This window comes from Pleurodeles waltl, chromosome 9 (genome assembly GCF_031143425.1).
Source record: "Pleurodeles waltl isolate 20211129_DDA chromosome 9, aPleWal1.hap1.20221129, whole genome shotgun sequence".
Classification (NCBI taxonomy): domain Eukaryota; kingdom Metazoa; phylum Chordata; class Amphibia; order Caudata; family Salamandridae; genus Pleurodeles; species Pleurodeles waltl.
In genome coordinates this window covers 179,831,513-179,854,402 of record NC_090448.1, presented here as the reverse complement: position 1 = coordinate 179,854,402, position 22,890 = coordinate 179,831,513, and positions in this window count along the sequence as shown.

Sequence of the window (22,890 nt, the reverse complement as noted above, 5' to 3'; positions counted from 1 at the left end):
ACAAATGGTGCCTCAAATGAATACGATATAGCAGAATATTACTTCAATGGTACAGTAAGGGATGACACAGTCAATGGTCCCAGCCCTCCAGGCACCTATCCAAAACATGTAGAATGCAAAGTAGTTCAATGCATTTGTGTCTTCAAGTTTAACAACCTTGAATACAGAATAATGCAATGGAATTTCCCCAGAAGTTTTGCCAGCAAAATCTAGCTCAACCTCAAATGAAACACTTAGTTATTATTCACACTTTTCCACAATTTGCAGCTATTACCTGACTTCATTATGGACCTAGTCAGGCACAGTGACACTGCCTGCAGGGGAGGGGGATTGTGTGGTCTGTGCAGTCCTAAAGACAGCCAGAAATGGTTCATAAGTAGAAAGAGAAATTAATGGCCAGCTCGTATGATTTTTGGTGTAGATGTTACTCGTTCCATAGTTAGAACAGTGGAAGTTCCAAACCTACATCACTCAGAAAAAGATGTCTAAATACTAGGCATTTCAAGTAAACAGATCATTAACATGTTGTCAACAAATTTTCCTCCACAAATTGGCTCAGCTACAAATATTAATGAATTTATAATTAGTGAAACAACTGCAGTTAATCTATTATAAATATTAAATTGTGTAATTTTTTGCACATCACATGGTGTTTGCATTCCAACACTGATTCTGATGTTGATTTCAAAATGCAATCATCACAAACAAAAAGTGGTATGTTCCTAGTTCTCTTAGAAGAAATCCAGCCCCCAGTTAAATATATGCCCTTAAAAGAGAAGTTTCGGATGTTACAGAAAAAGAGTTGGGGCTAATTAAAAGTGCAAAAGCAGTGCAAATTACAGTGAAAAATGATGCTGAGTTTCCACACCTTCCCCATCACAGATTTTCCTGTGAAGCTGAGAAAGGGTTTATACTCTTGATTGAACAAATGTTGTAGCAAGGCATTTTAAAAGAGGTTGGGAAGTCCATGTAACACACCTACAATGGGCTTGAGCAAATTGAATGGAAAGTAGAGGATAGTTCAAGATTTAAGAAAAATAAATGAGATAGTAGTTCCACGTTCTTCCTGTGGTAACACATCAAGAAGTAATTCTATTTCAGATTACAGTAGATGTAAAAAAGGTTCAGAGTGTTTGACATATGCTCAAACCTTTTCACTATTTCCCTTCATGAGAATAGTCAATATCTATTTTGCGTTTAAATTGAAATTTGAGCCCTGGTTTTGGGCTTGGATCCCAAAAAGATATACAGAAAGTCCTTTTGTTTTCCCACACATACCGTACATATAAAATTGTCTTATGACCCAATGTTAGTTCAATAAATTGATGGTTTTATGATTGCAGCAAAAAAAAAGTGGGCTGTAAGATGGACACACTGCATTATTGAATCAATTGGTTGAAAATGGGCAAAAGGTTTTATCTACAAAGATTCGCTATTGTCGGAAAGAAGATATTTGTTTTGGACATCAGATTTAGAAGGGAATATGAAAGGTGTCTAAAGAGTGCATCTCTGAGATTTGGAGAATGAAACCATCAACCACATAGAAAGAAGTGAGGATGTTTCTGTGAATGTCTGCATATTATTACAGTGGATTCCAAACTTTTCCTTGATTGCATAGCCTCCACAAAGAGTAATGCACAATGATACCTCTAATATGGTACCCTGGAATGAAGACTGAGACATTCATTACGAGTTTGGCAGTATTCGGGCAAGATGGCCATGGAAAATCCCGCAAGTGTTGGCAGCACAGTGACTGCCTTATTACGAGTTACAAACACCAAGCCGACAAAACACAGCCAGAAACCCAACACCGCCAGTGGCACTGATGGCGATAGAGCGACTGTCTGCCCACCGGGCCCGCCACGCTGACACCATATCGGCCACCATATTATGAGTCAGATTATAGCACAGTGGAACATGCACGGTGGAAAACCATTGACGGCGCCTACCGTGGCGGGTTAGAAAATCACCACCAATAGAAGGCAACACCAGATTGGACAGTTGGGATACCGCACACCTGAAACACATACACACACTACACACACCTGCTCACTGTACCATAAAACACCCCCTCTAACCTCCTCAAACCCTACCACAACCCAGAGATACCCAACCCACTGCACACTGACCACTGAATACACACATTGCACGCAACCTTGAATACAGAATAATGCAATGGAATTTCCCCAGAAGTTTTGCCAGCAAAATCTAGCTCAACCTCAAATGAAACACTTAGGTGGTCATTCTGACCCTGGCGGTCTTTGACCGCCAGGGCGGAGGACCGCGGGAGCACCGCCGACAGGCCGGCGGTGCTCCAATGGGGATTCCGACCGCGGCGGTAAAGCCGCGGTCGGACCGGCACCACTGGCGGGGTCCCGCCAGTGTACCGCCGCACCATTGAATCCTCCGCGGCGGCGCAGCTTGCTGCACCGCCGCGGGGATTCCGACCCCCCCTACCGCCATCCAGATCCCGGCGGTCGGACCGCCGGGATCCGGATGGCGGTAGGGGGGGTCGCGGGGCCCCTGGGGGCCCCTGCAGTGCCCATGCCACTGGCATGGGCATTGCAGGGGCCCCCGTAAGAGGGCCCCTACATGTATTTCACTGTCTGCTGCGCAGACAGTGAAATACGCGACGGGTGCAACTGCACCCGTCGCACAGCTTCCACTCCGCCGGCTCGATTCCGAGCCGGCTTCATCGTGGAAGCCTCTTTCCCGCTGGGCTGGCGGGCGGTCTGAAGGCGACCGCCCGCCAGCCCAGCGGGAAAGTCAGAATTACCGCCGCGGTCTTTCGACCGCGGAACGGTAATCTGACGGCGGGACTTTGGCGGGCGGCCTCCGCCGCCCGCCAAGGTCAGAATGAGGGCCTTAGTTATTATTCACACTTTTCCACAATTTGCAGCTATTACCTGACTTCATTATGGACCTAGTCAGGCACAGTGACACTGCCTGCAGGGGAGGAGGATTGTGTGGTCTGTGCAGTCCTAAAGACAGCCAGAAATTGTTCATAAGTAGAAAGAGAAATTAATGGCCAGCTCGTATGATTTTTGGTGTAGATTTTACTCGTTCCATAGTTAGAACAGTGGAAGTTCCAAACCTACATCACTCAGAAAAAGATGTCTAAATACTAGGCATTTCAAGTAAACAGATCATTAACATGTTGTCAACAAATTTTCCACAAATTGGCTCAGCTACAAATATTAATGGATTTATAATTAGTGAAACAACTGCAGTTAATCTGTTATATATATTAAATTGTGTAATTGTTTGCACATCACATGATGTTTGCATTCCAACACTGATTCTGATGTTGATTTCAAAATGCAATCATCACAAACAAAAAGTGGTATGTTCCTAGTTCTCTTAGAAGAAATCCAGCCCCCAGTTAAATATATGCCCTTAAAAGAGAAGTTTCGGATGTTACAGAAAAAGAGTTGGGGCTAATTAAAAGTGCAAAAGCAGTGCAAATTACAGTGACAAATGATGCTGAGTTTCCACACCTTCCCCATCACAGATTTTCCTGTGAAGCTGAGAAAGGGTTTATACTCCTGATTGAACAAATGTTGTAGCAAGGCATTTTAAAAGAGGTTGGGAAGTCCATGTAACACACCTACAATGGGCTTGAGCAAATTGAATGGAAAGTAGAGGATAGTTCAAGATTTAAGAAAAATAAATGAGATAGTAGTTCCACGTTCTTCCTGTGGTAACACATCAAGCAGTAATTCTATTTCAGATTATAGTAGATGTAAAAAAGGTTCAGAGTGTTTGACATATGCTCAAACCTTTTCACTATTTCCCTTAATGAGGATAGTCAATATCTATTTTGCGTTTAAATTGAAATTTGAGCCCTGGTTTTGGGCTTGGATCCCAAAAAGATATACAGAAAGTCCTTTTGTTTTCCCACACATACCGTACATATAAAATTGTCTTATGACCCAATGCTAGTTCAATACATTGATGGTTTTATGATTGCAGCAAAAAAAAAGTGGGCTGTAAGATGGACACACTGCATTTTTGAATCAATTGGTTGAAAATGGGCAAAAGGTTTTATCTACAAAGATTCGCTATTGTCGGAAAGAAGATATTTGTTTTGGGCATCAGATTTAGAAGGGAATATGAAAGGTGTCTAAAGAGTGCATCTCTGAGATTTGGAGAATGAAACCATCAACCACATAGAAAGAAGTGAGGATGTTTCTGTGAATGTCTGCATATTATTGCAGTGGATTCCAAACTTTTCCTTGATTGCAAAGCCTCCACAAAGAGTGATGCACAATGATACTTCTAATATGGTACCCTGGAATGAAGACTGAGACCCTCATTACGAGTTTGGCAGTCTTCAGGCAAGATGGCCATGGAAAATCCCACAAGTGTTGGCAGCACAGTGACCGCCGAATTACGAGTTACAAACACCAAGCCGACGAAACACAGCCAGAAACCCAACACCACCAGTGGCACTGATGGTGATAGATCGACTGTCTGCCCACCGGGCCCACCACGCTGACACCAGATCGGCCACCATATTATGAGTCAGATTATAGCACAGTGGAACATGCACGGTGGAAAACCATTGACGGCGCCTACCGTGGCGGGCTAGAAAATCACCACCAATAGAAGGCAACACCAGATTGGACAGTTGGGATACCGCACACCTGAAACACATACACACACTGCACACACCTGCTCACTGTACCATAAAACACCCCCTCTAACCTCTTCAAACCCTACCACAACCCAGAGATACACAACCCACTGCACACTGACCACTGAATACACACATTGCACGCACCCCCACAACATGTAACGCCATAAGCACCCACGCTTCACTGACAATGATTTGTGGGTCATGGTGGACAAGATCGTCAGAGTAGAGCCACAACTGATGGGAGCACAGGTCCAGCAAACATCAATGGCCAAGAAAACCGAGCTATGGCAGAGGATCGTCGACAGGGTGAAGGCAGTCGGCAGCTACCCACACAGAAGGGAGGACATCCGAAAGAGGTGGAACGACCTCAGGGGGATGGTCCGTTCCATGGCATCCAGGCACAACATTGCCCTCAACAAGACTGGCGATGGACCCCTACCTCCTACTCTTGATCTAACAACCTGGGAGGAGAAGGTCTTGAACATCATGCATGCTCAGTGCCTGACAGGAATCATTGGAGGGATTGATACTGGTAAGGAACCTACAGCCACCCTGAGCACTAACCACTCCAGTCCTGCATGCCTCCCAAGCACCTACCATTCCACATCATATCACAAACTATAACACTGCACCCCCACTATCACCCCCACCTTCCTACTCTGCATGCCACACCACCCCTCGCCCACCATCCACCCACCCACCCCGCGCAATGAATGCTAAACCTTCACTATCCCCTCAACTACCATTCCCACAATCCATCAATAGACATGCCGGATCCAAGTCACACCCACAACTCACAATGGTGCACCTGCATGGACATTCATCCCATAGCCAACGCAGACTGCTAGCCAACACCACCTCACTACCTATGCCAACTACAGCAATGTCAAAAAGCAAACCCACAACTACAATTGATAGGACAAGCATGGCCCAAAGGCCATTCACCATGCAGTGTCAGCATTGCTGCAAATGTCATTGCCTTCCGTGGGTAACAATTCCACCCACTGCAAGCAGCATACCATGACACTACACCGTCATTTCCATGTACTAACTCTCACCCTTTCATCCACAGCTAACCCTGCTACTGCCATTCAGCAGAGGATGCCCCGGTCAGACAGCCCTCCCCAGGATGAAGGCCCCAGTGGATGTCTGGGGGACGATGAATTGCCTAGGCCATCTGGGGCGATTGGCCAGTCCAACTGCAGCAGCGCCAAACTAGATACCCTGGACTCACCCTCCCGTGTGGCTACAACACCACAGCTAGCCCCTCCTTCCCAAACCTGTGCCTCAGGGACCACTCAATTAGAGGTGTGCCCCACAGTACAGGAACCTGAGTCAAGGGCACCCGCCCCAGACAATGAAGTCCTTGGTGCTACTGGGAGAGGGCACACTGTGCCAGGGGCACAGGCACAGGGGGCCAGGGCTAGTGGGAGTGGATTTGTGGTCCAAGGGAGGGGGCAGCAACAACAACAGATCGGCCAGGAGGCCCTCATCCAAGTCCTGGGTACATACAACCAAACCCAGGACACCATGGCCCAGACCCTCACTACCCTGCAGGGGACCCAGAGGCTATAGAAGGAGAACCATCAGGATGCCAGGCAGCAGTGGCAGACCCACATTTGCCACCATGGCCTCCATAGCAGGGGTGCTTATGGAACCTACCTCCATCCTGCGTCAGTCCACTTCCCACCAGCAGGCCCCTACCATTAACATGATCACATCTGAGCGCTCCATGTCAGCTGCAACCAGTGAAATGGAGGCCCTGCCACAGGACACCAGCACCCCATCCCCTGTAGCTGAGGAGCCCCCACTCAAGCGCGGACGTCCAACCAGACATCCAGCCTGCACTGATGCCAAGACCACTGCCAGGAAGTGAGCCATTCAGAACATACCCCCTTGTGTGTTAAAGCAACACCCTGTTGACTGTCCACTGTCATAACGCATTTTTCACATGGCCATCATACTAGACAATGACTCCCCACAGGTGGGCCAAGTACTCTGATGATCCCACTTGCCATGACCCCACTCATCAGCCCTTGCACTTCTATTATGAAAATAAACACCTTTGAGCACACTTTCTGTCTACGTCTTTATCTACCATGAGTGCAAAATATACCGCCATCACATTTGTAACAGGAAGACTATTGACCTACCAATTTATGTGACAGTGCCAGAATCATTTACAAGTTCTGTAATACCACCTCTAATGTAATGGGTTCACCCTATACCCACATTGAACACACAACTCTGGTAGTAGCCCTGCACACGGCAGACATTGCAACTGGTTACATAGCATGGCTTTGACGCCTACCTGTATGTCAGTGGAAGTACTGTTGTATCAGCTCTGCTCTGGAATCCACTGCATCCTCATCATCCTCCTCCTAATCCTTCCCCACGTCCCCTTCATGAGCCACTGGCACAGATGCACCCTCCACAGCATCCAGTAATGGGATGTGACATCTGTGAGCCAGATTGTGTAACATGCAGCATGCTACAATGATCTGGCACACTTTTGCTGGTCTGTACAGTAGGGCCCTTCCAGTAAGGTGCAGGCACCTGAATCTGGCTTTCAGTACTCCAAAGGTGCGTTTGATTACCCATCGGGTCCTACCATGGGCCTCATTGAAACAGTTTTCTGCTGCTGTAGTTGGATGCCTGAGAGGTGTCAGTAGCCATGGCAGGTTGGGACAACCAGAGTCAACTGTGTGCACAGAGGTAATAGGCATATTGAAAACTGTAGGTACATCTGGAAGGTTGTGTAAAGTGTGCAGAATACAGAGGCACACATATGACACAATACATACTGATGAGCCAGACAAATCCCTTTTCAGTGGTGCTATCAGGTGTGGGATGCTACTGTTCCACAGTATGTAGGCATCATGCACTGACCCTGAGAACTGGGCAGTCACTTGAGTGATGTAGAGGTCTATGAGACATACCACCTGAACATTGGTTGAGTAGAAGTTTTTACGGTGCCTAAACACCTGTTCACTCCTCCTGGGTGGCACCAGGGCAATATGGGTCCCATCAATAGCCCCGATCACATGTGGCAGATGTGCTACAGCGTAGAAGGCTGCTTTCACAGGGGGCAGATCGTCATGTTGGGGAAACCTGATAAAGCTGCCAATATGTTTCAGTAGGGCACATAGGACGTTCTTCAAGACGTTACTGAACATGGGCTGGGACATTCTGGCAGCCCAGCCCACTGTTATTTGGAAGGACCCTGAGGCAAGGAAGTGGAGGACTGCCAACACCTGTACTGTGCATGTGATGGCATTGGGATGACCAATACCAGGCTGCAGATCCAGCTCCGACAGCCTCACTGTAGGAGGCTGGCCTGGCTTGTAGTGGGTACCAGAGGTACTTACACCTTGTGCCAGGTCCAGTTATCCCTTATTAGTGTAGAAGAGGTGTTTCTAGCAGCTTAGGCTGATAGAAGGTAGCTATAGCAGAGCAGCTTAGGCTTAACTAGGAGACATGCAAAGCTCCTACTATACCACTGGTGTCATATGCACAATATCATAAGAAAACACAATACACAAATATACTAAAAATAAAGGTACTTTATTTTTATGACAATATGCCAAAAGTATCTCAGTGAGTACCCTCAGTATGAGGATGCCAAATATACACAAGATATATGTACACAATACCAAAAATATGCAGTAATAGCGAAAGGAAGCAATGCAAGCAGTGTAAAGTTACAATAGATTGCAATAGGAGCACATAGGTATAGGGGCAACACAAACCATATACTCCAAAAGTGGAATGCGAACCACAAATGGACCCCAAACCTATGTGAGCTTGTAGAGGGTCGCTGGGACTGTAAGAAAACAGTGAGGGTTAGAAAAATAGCCCACCCCGAGACCCTGTAAGGTAGGTGTAAAGTGCACCTACAACCCTCAGAGAGCACAGCAGTCGTGATAGGGGGATTCTGCAAGGAAAACCAACACCAGTAATGCAACAACAGTGGATTTCCGGACCTCAGTACCTGTAAGACAAGGGGACCAAGTCCAAGAGTTGCGACAGTGTCGAGAGTGGGCAGGAGCCCAGGAAATGCCAGCTGAGGGTGCAGGGAAGCTGCCACCGGATGGAAGAAACTTGCTGTTTTGCAAGAACGAAGAGGACTAGGAAGTTCCCCTTTGGAGGATGGATTTACCAAGTCATGAAGAAGCTTGCAGAGGTGTTCCCGCACACAAAGACCGCAAACAAGCCTTGCTAGCTGCAAGGGTCGCAGTTAGGGTTTTTTGGATGCTGCTGTGGCCCAAGAGGAACCAGGATGTCGCCACTTGGATGAGGAGACAGAGGAGGTGCCCAGCAAGTCAGGGAGCCCTCACAGAAGTAGACAGCACCCGCAGAAGTAGTGGATCAGGCACTTAGAAGAGGAGTGAACTGGAGTCCATCCAAAGTCAGAAAAGGGAGTCCCATGACGCCGGAGGACAACTCAGAAGGTTGTGCACTGCAGGTTAGAGTGTTGAGGACCCAGGCTTAGCTGTGCATGAAGGAAATCCTGGAAGAGTGCACAGGAGCCGGAGCAGCTGCAAATCACGCGGTACCCAGCAATGCAGTCTAGCATGGGGAGGCAAGGACTTACCTCCACCAAACTTGGACTGAAGAGTCACTGGACTGTGGGAGTCACTTGGACAGAGTTGCTGAGTTCCAGGGACCACACTCGTCGTGATGAGAGGGAACCCAGAGGACCGGTGATGCAGTCTTTTGTTGCCTACGGTTGCAGGGGGAAGATTCTGTCAACCCAAGTGAGATTTCTTCAGAGCTCCTGGTGCAAGAAGGAGGCAGGCTACCCCCAGAGCATGCACCACCAGGAAACAGTCGAGAAAGCCGGCAGGATGAAGCGATACAAGGTTGCAGTAGTCGTCTTTGCTACTTTGTTGCGGTTTTGTAGGTGTCCTGAGCAGTCAGCGGTCGATCCTTTGGCAGAAGGTGAAGAGGGAGAGGCAGAGGAACTCTGGTGAGCTCTTGCATTCGGTATCTGAAGAATTCCCCAAAGCAGAGACCCTAAATAGCCAGAAAAGGAGGTTTGGCTACCTAGGAGGGAGGATAGGCTAGTAAGAAAGGTAAGAGCCTAACAGAAGGAGTCTCTGACGTCACGTCACCTGCTGGCCCTGGCCACTCAGAGCAGGCCAGTGTGCCAGCACATCTCTGAATCCAAGATGGCAGAGGTCTGGGACACACTGGAGGAGCTCTGGGCACCTCCCCTGGGAGGTGCAGGTCAGGGGAGTGGTCACTCCCCTTTCCTTTGTCCAGTTTCGCAACAGAGCAGGGCTGGGGGATCCCTGAACCAGTGTAGACTGGCTTATGCAGAGATGGGCACCATCTGTGCCCATCAAAGCATTTCCAGAGGCTGGGGGAGGCTACTCCTCCCCAGCCTTCACACCTATTTCCAAAGGGAGAGGGTGTCACACCCTCTCTCAGAGGAAATCCTTTGTTCTGCCTTCCTGGGCCACGGCTGCCTGGACCCCCGGAAGGGCAGAAACCTGTCTGAGGGGTTGGCAGCAGCAGCAGCTGCAGTGCAAAACCTGAAAAGGCAGTTTGGCAGTACCCGGGTTCTGTGCTAGAGACCCGGGGGATCATGGAATTGTCTCCCCAATGGCATTGGGGTGACAATTCCATGATCTTAGACGTGTTACATGGCCATGTTCGGAGTTACCATTGTGACGCTATACATAGGTAGTGACCTATGTATAGTGCACGCTTGTAATGGTGTCCCCGCACTTACATAGTCCGGGGAATTTGCCCTGAACGATGTGGGGGTACCCTGGCTAGTGCCAGGGTGCCCTCACACTAAGTAAATTTGCACCCAACCTTCACCAGGTGAAGATAGACATATAGGTGACTTATAAGTTACTTAAGTGCAGTGGTAAATGGCTGTGAAATAACGTGGACGTTATTTCACTCAGGCTGCACTGGCAGGCCTGTGTAAGAATTGTCAGATTTCCCTATGGGTGGCAAAAGAAATTCTGCAGCCCATAGGGATCTTCTGGAACCCCAATACCCTGGGTACCTCAGTACCATATACTAGGGAATTATATGGGTGTACCAGTATGCCAATGTGAATTCGTGAAATTGGTCACTAGCCTGTTAGTGACAATTTGGAAAGCAGAGAGAGCATAACCACTGAGGTTCTGGTTAGCAGAGCCTCAGTGAGACAGTTAGGCATCACACAGGGAACACATACATATAGGCCACAAACTTATGAGCACTGGGGTCCTGGCTAGCAGGGTCCCAGTGACACATAACAAACATACTGACAACATATGGTTTTCACTATGAGCACTGGGCCCTGGCTAGCAGGATCCCAGTGAGACAGTGAAAACACCCTGACATATACTCACAAACAGGCCAAAAGTGGGGGTAACAAGGCTAGAAAGAGGCTACTTTCTCACACTCACAAGCTCCATGATGGTCTGTCGGTTGAGCCAATAGCACTGGATGACATGCCTCTATTCAAGGGTGGCAAGATTGACCCGTGGTCTGTAGACAGGAGCATTCCTCCCCATCATTCTTCCACCGTACCTGGGAATAGGAGTGGCAATCATTATGTGCAGAAAGGACTGTATGGATGCAGTGGAGCTGTGCACAGGTCACTATTGAACATCCATGACGGCCTTCATAAACCGCCTCTGTACATATTGTAGAAGTAAAATGGCAGCTGCCTGTCCTGCATGGCACAGGACAGATGGAAATGAGTGAATCACGCCGGCGTAAGACGTCATGACAGTAGGTGGTCACAACTGCCTTGCAACACCTTATTGGTTAACATGGTTGCCAATAGGAGACATGAGCCAATGACGATCAATGCCAGCAGTGACGGTGAGGTCTGCGGCGGCCGTGACTGCCATTTCATGTGCTTATGTTCACTTGACTCCTGGCACTCGTGCTGTGAAGACCTCCACTGCATGTGCTGCTGTGTTCTGCCACTGGTAGCCAAGATGCCACGTGCTGTGGGGGGATAGTGCCCCAGCTTTCTCACAGGAAGCTTGTGGAGGGTGTCCTACCCCTGTTTGCCCCGTTGTATGGGGCACCAGGTCAGCAGGTGAGTGCACTATGATTATACTGTCTGTGAGTGGTACGAATGTGGATTGGAGCCTTGGGACGAGGATGAGTGACTTGTGGAAGGAGCTGGCTGAGGGCTGTGAGGACAACTGGAAGGTTGAAATGTGCGTATATTCAGTGGATGCGTTGTGCTGAATGTAGTCCGTAAGATGCCACCCTACATGACTGTCTCCTTTTCTCCGTGTTATCCATGCAGGTGAGCGCCCATCAGAAGAAGGGTATCTGGCGTGTCATCACCAAGCAAGTGGGGACCCTGGGGGGTCCATGCCCGGTGGAGCATCCACTGCAGGAAGTGGTGGGAGGACCTGAGACGCTGGGCGAGGAAGACCGCTGAGGCCCAGCTGGAGGACGTCCTCCCAACGAGGGATGGGTGCCCGTCGGTCCCTGACCCCCCCTTATGTCCTGCATTTTGGTGGCAGCGTACCCTGAGGTGGATGGGTGCTTGAGGGCAGCACAACAGCCATAAGGGGGTGAGTTCACATTCGTACTTAGGTTATGTGGTGTGTGGGAGGTGCAGCCTGTGCAATGTGTAAAGGCTGTGAGATGTGTGCTAGGTAGCTATAGTCTGACGAGGCTTGGGATACATAGAGGCTGGATGTGCTACATACATGTGTTCATATGCCGTGCAGGATGTGAGTTTGAGGTTGACTTTACTGCTAAGTGGCATCGATGACAGGGCAACTGTGCAGTAGTTGAGCAAGTTCTTTGATGTGGAAAGGGCTCCTACTTCTGGAGTTCACACACTTTGCACTCGCAACTATCCAATCAGTGTGGCTGGGGCAATATCCCTGTCTTCTGTCTGCTGGCATGTGGTGTATATGTAGTCTGTGAAGTCTGAGGTTTCAGATCATACAGCTATATGCGCTTGGGTTATGTGGCTGTGCACGGATGCCTCCAAACACCCGTAAAGTATTGAGTTTGGGTCTAGTGATCGTATGAAGCCATGAGCCAATGGGGTGGGTCAGGCCTTTGTTGAGGGTATGGCTTTCATCCTGTACAGGATACATTGTGTGTCAGCATGAGTGAAACTCATGTGCATGACTGAGGTGGCACGCATGGGCTGTCATTGTAGAGTCATGTGTGTGAAGGCATGGCATGTAATGACATTGCACTAGAGTATATTGTAGTGACTTGTGTGTGGCAGTTGTGCTGGCCTTGACCACTTGCTCCCTGTTTCTCTTTCTCCCACCCTGTCTCTCACTGTCCCACCCTCACTCCCTCTCCTCCTCTGTCTTTGTGTGCAACAGCATTTTATGGTGAATAAGAAGGGGCACTGGTGAGTGGGGAAGCTGCACCCCACGGGACCCAAAAGGCTGAAACCAGCGGACCCAAAGGGACCAGTGGGATGGAGGGTGAGTGGAGCACCACGGGGGAGACAGGAACATCTACACCATCATCTGATGGTGACTCCCTGGTGGTGGCGGAACCTACAGGCCCTATGCTTGCACCATCCTTGTACCCCATACCCCTTACCAGCACCGCTCTCCCTATAGCTCCCCACCCAGTTGCCCATGCCCACTCACACAGGAGGGTGGGCATCTCCTTCGTCACAGGCACCTCTGCTCCTGCCCCAGTCAGCCCTGCTGCCCTCAATGAGGAGGCTTTTAACCTCCTGAGGTCCATCTCTATTGGGCACACAGACATCGTGAATGCCATCCAGGGACTGGCATCCCTGTCTGCCCTTCAGAGATCGTTTCTGGCTCTGGCTTCCTCTTTGATGGCAGACAGTGTTCCTTCTTCTTCCATCCCCTCTCCAACTACCTCTTCCCACTCCCACATCCCTTTCACATTTCCCATTCAAAGCACACTTTCATACCAGCATGCATCCCCTCCACCAGACCCTGAGTGCAAGGACTATCACATGCACCACAAACGCCACCATTGCCATGCACACACCCACCATTCAGATGCACACACAACAACATCCACTACCTATCATTACTCCCTCATCTGCTCCCTCCTCACAGTCACATTGCCACTCACACATGCAGACACCACATCATCAGTCCCAGCCACATGTGCTGTCACTGCCACCGTCACCATACCAGCAGACCCCCATACATGCACCCCAATCACCACATACACATGCACCACAACAGTCAACACAACCACATGCAGCACATCCACCCTACCTGCACACACCACCCCAACCTTCACTCACACATCCCCCTGCCATCTCCCTGGGTCTCCTCCACTCCTCCTCCCAGTACTCCTTTATGCCAACACACACCCAGCACACACAAATCATACATTTCCTTGCGCATGTATGTATGATGACTGTGTGTTTCTGTGTGTGTACTAATGTCCTTGCCTCCAGTGTGTGCTAGGATGGGGGACTTACGGCTGGTGTCTATGTCATTGTTGCTGGTCCTGAATGTCAATGGCCAGCAGGAGCATTGGGAAGACTTTCAATTCGTGTGCCGTTGTGCCTGCGGATGTGCCTGTGTTCCAGGAGGTGGGTGCTTCCTTCTATGTTTTTTTTCTCCATTTTTTTCACTGCGGTTAGACCGCTCCAGAAGTCCTGGTAGTGTGGAGGCTCATAATACAGTGGGTGGAAACTGTATGACCGACGGCCTGAAGAGGCCTCCTGCCGGCAACAGCGGTCTGTCCACAATGGCGGTCCAGATGGAAACTTGACTGTGTTCTGCAGGTGCCTTCCCAGTACTCGTAATATGGCGGTCTATGCTGCCAGGCCTGTGGCGGTGCAACCACCATCTCCACTGCAGCGGTCCACTGTCCGGCAAACTCATAATGAAGGCCTAAATGCAGGCCTACTTAGAGTAAATACATGCTTTGTGTACAGCTCCCTCTTTAGGAATGCCTGACTATGAGAAAGATTATTTTTGTATTCTGTCACAAAAAAGAAGGGTGCCCACTTTGTGTTCTTACATGTAAAACAAAGGGAGACCAATTGCATACTTTTACCACATTAGATCCAGTTGCGGCAGCTTTACCTGGATGTTTATAAATATAGTAGCAACTGCAATAGGCATTATTATATTATATTATAGGTATAATCTTATCATGATCGTGCCTCATTCACTAAACATACTGTTAACACAATTCAGAGCACAGTATTTAAGTAGTAGTCATAGGACTAAATATGAGCTAAGTATTGTGACTGCTGAAAATATTTCCATTTAAAAGTGTGATGTTTTGAATCCAGCTAATCTTTTACCATTGCCAAAAGATGAAAATAATGATGAAATAGATGAATTTGAGCATTTTTGCATTGATGTAACAGAACTGTAGACCTAATCAAGACCAGATATTCATGGTATGCCACTAGAGGTGACTGATTTGTTTTTATTTGAAGATACATGGCTCATTATCGAAAGATGCTTATGAAAGTGTACAAGCAGCATATGTGGTTTGTAGAATACATGGGTGTGTAAAGAAGTCTCAGCACAAAAAGCTTAATGACATTAACATAGCATGCAGCATAGCCAATGAACTGAGTGCTACAATCTACAATGAGTATTGTTTTGGAGAGGTGGATGAATTTGGCAAATTATGGTGAGAGCAAGGTTCCATGACTTCTGCTGGGACTCAAATTTGCAATGGGCCATACATTCATGCTTTGTTACATACTTTGAAATTACTAAAGGAAATAGCAGTTATCACGTTTAATGTACACAGAACCGGAAATGACCTGATTATATTGGAAGTTAACTTTTCTGATCAGGTTGCCAAGTATTATGCACTCATGTTCACAACATTGCTGGAACAAACAAATGTAAATATTTTTTCTCAATGTCTATTGAAACAACAGATGAGCTAAGACACATGCAAAATGAAATATCAAATAATGAAAAGAAAAAGTGGGAAAAGCAGAATGCAAGCAAGATTAAAATAAATTTTGAAGATTTATTGATGGGAGGTTTGTGTTGGCAGATTCATTTCTACTGCAAAAGGCGAGACTAATGGACCGACCTACCATGGTGGAAAGGTAAATCTTTTCAAAAGGATTAGTTTAATCCTCATTTTTAGGGTTGAACGCACAAGCACTCTGTCCCTGTTTTAATCTCTCTTTGGACCTTTAACCACGCCCATGTCATGCCTGTCACTTTCACTGGTTCGTGGGCTTGCCTTTTAAAATCTGCTTGATTTCATTAGTGACAGGCATGCATACGTCATGCCTTTTCAGCGTTTAGCCTTCCTCAAGAGCACCGGCCTACTGCGGAAAACATACGAGACTCCGTGTTTTCAGCCTGGTCTCTGCACTACTTTATCTTTTTATTTTCCACACAGCATGATCGTGCTGGGTTTTACATAGTGCAATCGTGTTCGTTTTTTTTCTTTCAATTTCTGTGGTGAGAAAAGTCCGGTTAGGAGTTTACAATGCTAATAGCTCTAACTCGAGCAAATGCGAGACCTGTTGCATTTCAAATGCTTGTTTAAATACTGCAAAAAATGTATGTTTTAGATGCCGAGCATGTTAACAGAATAAAGGACGCTGGGAAAACACTAGGGCCATCATTACGAGTGTGGTGGTCTGAAGACCACCACCACAATGCTGCCAGTACTGCCAGGGTGGTTGGACCGCTGGGCTGGAAGTGAGCACCTCCGGCCCGGTAGCAGCCATGAGGCTGCCAGCGATATTTTGAGTTGGCATACCACCATGAAAACCCTGGTAGGAATAGTATTCTCCATTCCTGTCACTTGCACATGCATGCCCACACGTCCACACACCTTCAGACACACCACTCATCTGCACACTTGCACACATCCCCCATCTGAAACTTGTACACACCCCCTTCATCTGCACACTTGCATACATCCCCCCTCATCCGCACACTTGCAAACCCCCATCCGCACACTTTCACACACCCCTCATCTGCACGCATCCACACAGACACACCCACTCATTCTCAGACTTACACACATGCATCCCAATACACACACCTACTCACTCGCACCCCAGCACCCCTCCCCTTCGCATACATGCAGACACCCCTCTTCCACACATATGCAGACACCCCCCAACTGCACGCATACATCCAGACACCCCCACTTGCTCGCTCACAAACACACACTCAGACACCCCCATTTGCACACATACACGCACTCAGACACCCCATTCACACACATACATGCACACACCACACACATGCACACAACACCTCACCCCACCCCCCTTTCAGATGGTCCACCTACCTGTCTCAGCAAGGCAGTCATCCGGGAGGGGATAGGTTTCAGCATTTTACACCACCAGCACTGCACCGCAATTCAGGAAACCGCCGTGTATCGTAATACAGCAGGCGGTGTCCTATTGGCATGGTGGTGCTGGTGGGGGAAACACCTCTCTTCCGATTGCCAACGGTGTTGTATTTCCTCCCATGAATGGGCATAAATCCGACAAACCTTGAAATATGGTGGTCTTTGGTCCGCCAGCACTAGTGGTCTTCTGGCGCCCACAACTTCGGCGGTCTTATAAAAAGACCGCCGAAGTCGTAATGAGGGCCTAGGTCCTTTCACAGGGGTGATTTTGCAGAGATACCAGTGTGTAATGGGTTGAAGCATGTCATAGTGAGTATTTGCTTATTTCCAGAAAGGAGTGAGACATTTTCAACAATAAGATATGATGCACTGACAGCTGTCAAATTGCTATTGAGAGAGTTGATCCCATGCTTTGGACTATGAATTTCAATTGAGATGGACAAGAGTACACATTTCAAGAATTAAATCATGAAGATCATGTGCACTGCGCTGAACACTGATTAGTTCTATTATAGTTATCATCCAGCAGCATTGGTGGTTGTGGAATATTTGAATGTCATTATGAGATGACAACTGCCAAAAGTATGCACCTCTACGTCTTTGCAATGGCCAAATACTTTTTTATTTGAGTTGTTTAGCCTGAGATGTACTCTAAGTAGGAAGGCTGGATTGAGCGCCCATGTGGTGAACATGGGAGAAGCTACGAGAACTCCTGGTTTATCAGCTAATCTTGTAAATGTTACTGCTGATTTGATCTTGGATTGCTGTAAAGGCCTAGCTGATACAGTGCACTTTATTTCTCACTAAGTGAAGCCTGCTACATCGTCTGGAAGTACTGAGATTTGTCATGATCTGGAACCCAGAGACTGGGTTCTTATGAGGAAGCATGTAAGAAGGTGTTTGCTTGAGCCATGTTGGAGTGGACCACTTCAGAAGATACTGGTGAGAAAAACAGCTGTAAAGTGTGGAGGTTTGACATATCAGATGCATACAGCACACATACAAAAAACTGTGCACTACAGGTGAAGAAACAGCGATACAAACTATTGACTCAAAAAGACAAGCTCAAGTTCACTACATGAATCCGGAGGGAGGAGAAACAAACAATCCAAGAAGAAGAATATTAAACTCTGAAATCCAAAGAGCAAATCAAAGTGCACCACCTGTATATTGCAAAGACAAGAAACAGATGAAACCGAAGCAGATTAAGGAGATAAAACTGAAAGTGGAAGCTTGATTCAAGCTGCTCTGCCTTGAAGTGTGAAGGAAAGAAGCAGAGAACTGCCAACAGCTTGAAAAAAAGAGGTACACAATTGGCTGAAACATGAGAAGAAAGCCCTAATGAATCATAATTTGAGCAGTCAGCTGTTGATGTTGTATGGAAAAGACCAACAAGAGTAAGAGTAAGAGTGACAGACAAGAGATGCACAGTTCCTGAATGGGCATATCTGATGCAAATTTTGCCAGAAAGAAGAGAGATTACATTGAAAGACTTTAGGGTTTTGCTGGAATAGCCCCATGACATGACAAACTATTAAATGAAAATTGCTAAATAGGTTTCCTGAGAAAGAAGTGAAATTGTTGCTCTGACATTTGAAAGACTGTGGTTTTCTTAGATTTTGTGTTTTTTGAAGGTTTGGATTACTTTTGAACTACTTGTGATTACTTGGATTACTTTGCTCCTTATTTAAATTACTTTTGATTAATTGGATTCATTTTTATGCTTTGCTATTTTTCTATAAAAATCAAATATACTTTGAAGTAAAATATTTTAAACAACTGGAGAAAATTTAAGAAAAGAAGGACTTTGCTTGGTCTACCAAATAATGTTCATAATTTTTATTTCGATTACATTAATTAGGGTGTTGGTATACCTATGCCTCCTTCTGAATCCTAAGTCAGAACTCAATGTTCTATAATAATACTGCTACTAAAACTCATAAGTTAAATTAGAAAGCTAGCTATAGTGAAGAGTTTGGAGAAAATGTTTGTGTAGATTTACTAAAGACTGAAAAGGAGATAATACATTTGCAAGATTGTTATATGTGTACTCACAGAATTTGCTGAAGGGAACACTCTGTCTCATAAAAAGGGGCAAAATGGAGCTGGACAAAATGGAATCATTGTTATCAGCCGCCTGCACAATTTAGGCCATGTTTCTTCCTGTAGTGATTTTTTCCTGGCTTATATTTTGATAGTAATAGTTTAATTGTTATCCTACTGTGAGAAGGTAGCCTCTTTCTAGCCTGGTTACCCCCACTTTTGGCCTGTTTGTGAGTGTATGTCAGGGTGTTTTCACTGTCTCACTGGGATCCTGCTAGCCAGGGCCCAGTGCTCATAGTGAAAACCCTATGTTTTCAGTATGTTTGTTATGTGTCACTGGGACCCTGCTAGTCAGGACCCCAGTGCTCATAAGTTTGTGACCTATATGTATGTGTTCCCTGTGTGATGCCTAACTGTCTCACTGAGGCTCTGCTAACCAGAACCTCAGTGGTTATGCTCTCTCTGTACAAATTGTCACTAACAGGCTAGTGACCAATTTCACCAATTCATATTGGCATACTGGAACACCCTTATAATTCCCTAGTATATGGTACAGAGGTTCCCAGGGTATTGGGGTTCCAGGAGTTCCCTATGGGCTGCAGCATTTCTTTTGCCACCCATAGGGAAATCTGACAATTCTTACACAGGCCTGCCCTTGCAGCCTGAGTGTAATAACGTCCACGTTATTTCACAGCCATTTACCACTGCACTTAAGTAACTTATAAGTCACCTATATGTCTAACCTTTACCTGGTAAAGGTTGGGTGCTAAGTTACTTAGGCGGTCATTCCAACCTCGGCGGTAAAAGCCGCTTACCGCCAGACAGAAGACCGCCATAACACCACTGCGGTCGCGGTAAACCGCCACGGTCATTCTGACCCACAACAGGCAAACCGCCAAAATACCGACATCCACAAAAGTCCGCCACACCAAAGGTCAGCGATAAACTGGCGATGACCAAACCTCCACCGTCACGCCAACAGAAATACGCCCATGACATTGCGACCCACGAATCCACGCGGCGGTCTTTCAACCGCGGTATTCTATTGGCGGTACACACCGCCGCGGTCGAAATACACATACTCGTACAAAACACAACCACATTGGACTATTCGAAATACACACACCTGATACACATACACACACCACTCCCACACACCCAATACAATATAAAACACACACCCACATCACCCACAAACCCCTACGACCAGAAATTCTGAGAGAAGGCGAGAGAGAGACACCACAGTCAACTACCAAGCATCCACAGGCACACAATACCAATACCCACAGAACTTCCACACACCTCACACAACACACCACTAAATAGCACCCCACCTATCACTACACACTCCACCCCACACATCATCCACACCACCCCATGGCACCTCAAAGACACCCCAGGTTCTCAGATGCTGAACTCAGGGTCATGGTGGAGGAAATCGTACGAGTAGAGCCCCAGCTGTTCGGGACACAGGTGCAGCACACCACCATTGCCAGGAAGATGGAGCTATGGAGCAGAATAGTCGACAGGGTCAACGCTGTGGGACAGCACCCAAGAAATAGGGACGACATCAGGAAGCAGTGGAACGACCTACGGGGGAAGGTGCGTTCCATGGTATCAAGGCACAACATTGCGGTACAGCGGACTGGCGGCGGACCCCACCTCCTCCCCCAGATTTTACAACATGGGAGGACCAAGTCTTGAACATCCTGCATCCTGAGGGCCTCGCAGGAGTCGGTGGAGGAATGGACTCTGGTAAATCTCATCTTCACTACTTCATCCCCCCACCCCACCTGCATGCCAACTCATACCCCCACCCTCACCTTACCCCCATCACAACTACCCCTTGCAAATGTCTCACCATCACAACCACCCATCCCAAAACTTAGCCCTGCATGCGACCCCAAAGCATGGACACCCATCACCAAGGCATGCCCAATGCACATACCCATCACCCCCCCCCCAAAATACCGTCACAACAGCCCCCACAAAGGAATGCCAGCACTGGGGTACACGGGCACCCACCCATTGCACGCCATTGGCACACACAGAAGCAATAACCATACTTTTATACCCCTGCAGGACCCGAACGCCAGGTCACCGCGCAGGAGGGTCCACAAATGTCCCCTCCAACCCCAGAAGAGGCCCACAGTGATGACAGCAGCTCTGTCTCCCTGGATCTAGATGACCAGCCCGGTCCATCGGGGACCTCAGGACAGTCGGTTCCCCTCAGACAGGCACAGGCCACAGCAGACCTTCCCCCCTCTGGGAACACCAGCACAGCACCCACCCAGCGGGCCCATACCCCTGTCCCCAGGACACGTCAATCAGCGGTGTGTCCACCACTACAGGGAACCCAGGCTAACCCACCACCCCAACAACAACAGGGACCTGGGGGCAGTGGTAGTGGGCACATGGTCCAGGGGACGGAGGCCCAAGGAAACAGGGGAACTGGGAGGGCAGCTGTGCGACAGGGGGAGGACAGGCCAAGGGAACCCACTCTCCACGAGGCCCTCTCCTCCATCATGGGAGCATACCACCGCTCCCAGGAGACGATGGCGACGGTCCTGGCCAGGTTTCAGGAAATCCAGCTTCTGCAGGAACAACAGTATATGGGGTTCAGGGAGGAACTGAGAAACATCAGTACCGCCATGGGTACCATCGTAGTGGCCCTGAATGAGTTAATCTCCACATTGCGGACCACTGTGGCACCTCAAAGGGCCCCTGACACTAGCATGGACCAAGAACAGGCTACCACCTCTGCCGGCACTAGTGGACAGGAGGCCCCGACAGAAGACCAACAGGCCACCAGAACCCCACCCCCTGCAGAAGGAGAACCACCCCGCAAGCGGGCCCTGAGATCCAGGAAGAAGACAGAGTAACATGTCAAGACCCCCGCCAGCAAAGGATACCGCCCTGATTGTCATCCCACTGTCCCACATTGTCACCCTGTCCAACCTTAAACTGCCCCTGCTCCACTTCCCAGGGGCAGTTTAAGGTTGGACAATGCACCTGTGAACCTGATAGTCTGGACTCTGCCATGGACAATCCTCCACCATCACCCCTCACCGATTTGCAACCACCCATCCAAATTAGAGCACTTGAATAAACACACTTATTGCACATAAACAATCTGGAGTCTGTCTGTGATTTTAACAAATGTATTAGACATGACAGTGCCAAAATTGTTATTCACATTGTGATGCCAACAAACCGCTGTTACACAGCTGTAGTCCATGGGGAAACAAAGCAGATGTCACGCAGTGGGGCCCACAGCTCTGAAAATGGAAGGGAAAGTCACAACACAGTTACCATACACTGGGGAAAAAAGTCATACAGTAGAGAGGTAGGAGTCTTTAAGTAAATGTAATATGCCGGTGTGTACTCTTACCTGTGTGTCACTGAAAATATTGCTCTATTACTGTGTTCCTGTTGTCTATGTCGTCCTCTCCGGCTTCCTCTTCTTCACTCTCCACAGGCTCCACAGCTGCTACAACACCACCATCTGGACCATCCTCCTGCAGAAAAGGCACCTGGCGGCGCAAAGCCAGGTTGTGAAGCATACAGCAGGCCACGATGATCTGGCACACCTTCTTTGGTGAGTACATTAGGGATCCATCTGTCATATGGAGGCACCTGAACCTGGCCTTCAGGAGGCCAAAGGTTCGCTCGATCACCCTCCTAGTCCACCCATGGGCCTCATTGTAGCGTTCCTCTGCCCTGGTCCTGGGATTCCTCACTGGGGTCAGTAGCCAGGACAGGTTGGGGTAACCAGAGTCCCCTAATAGCCACACCCGGTGCCTCTGGAGTTAACCCATCACATACGGGATGCTGCTATTCCGCAGGATGTAGGCGTCATGCACTGAGCCAGGGAACTTGGCATTAACATGGGAGATGTACTGGTCAGCCAAACA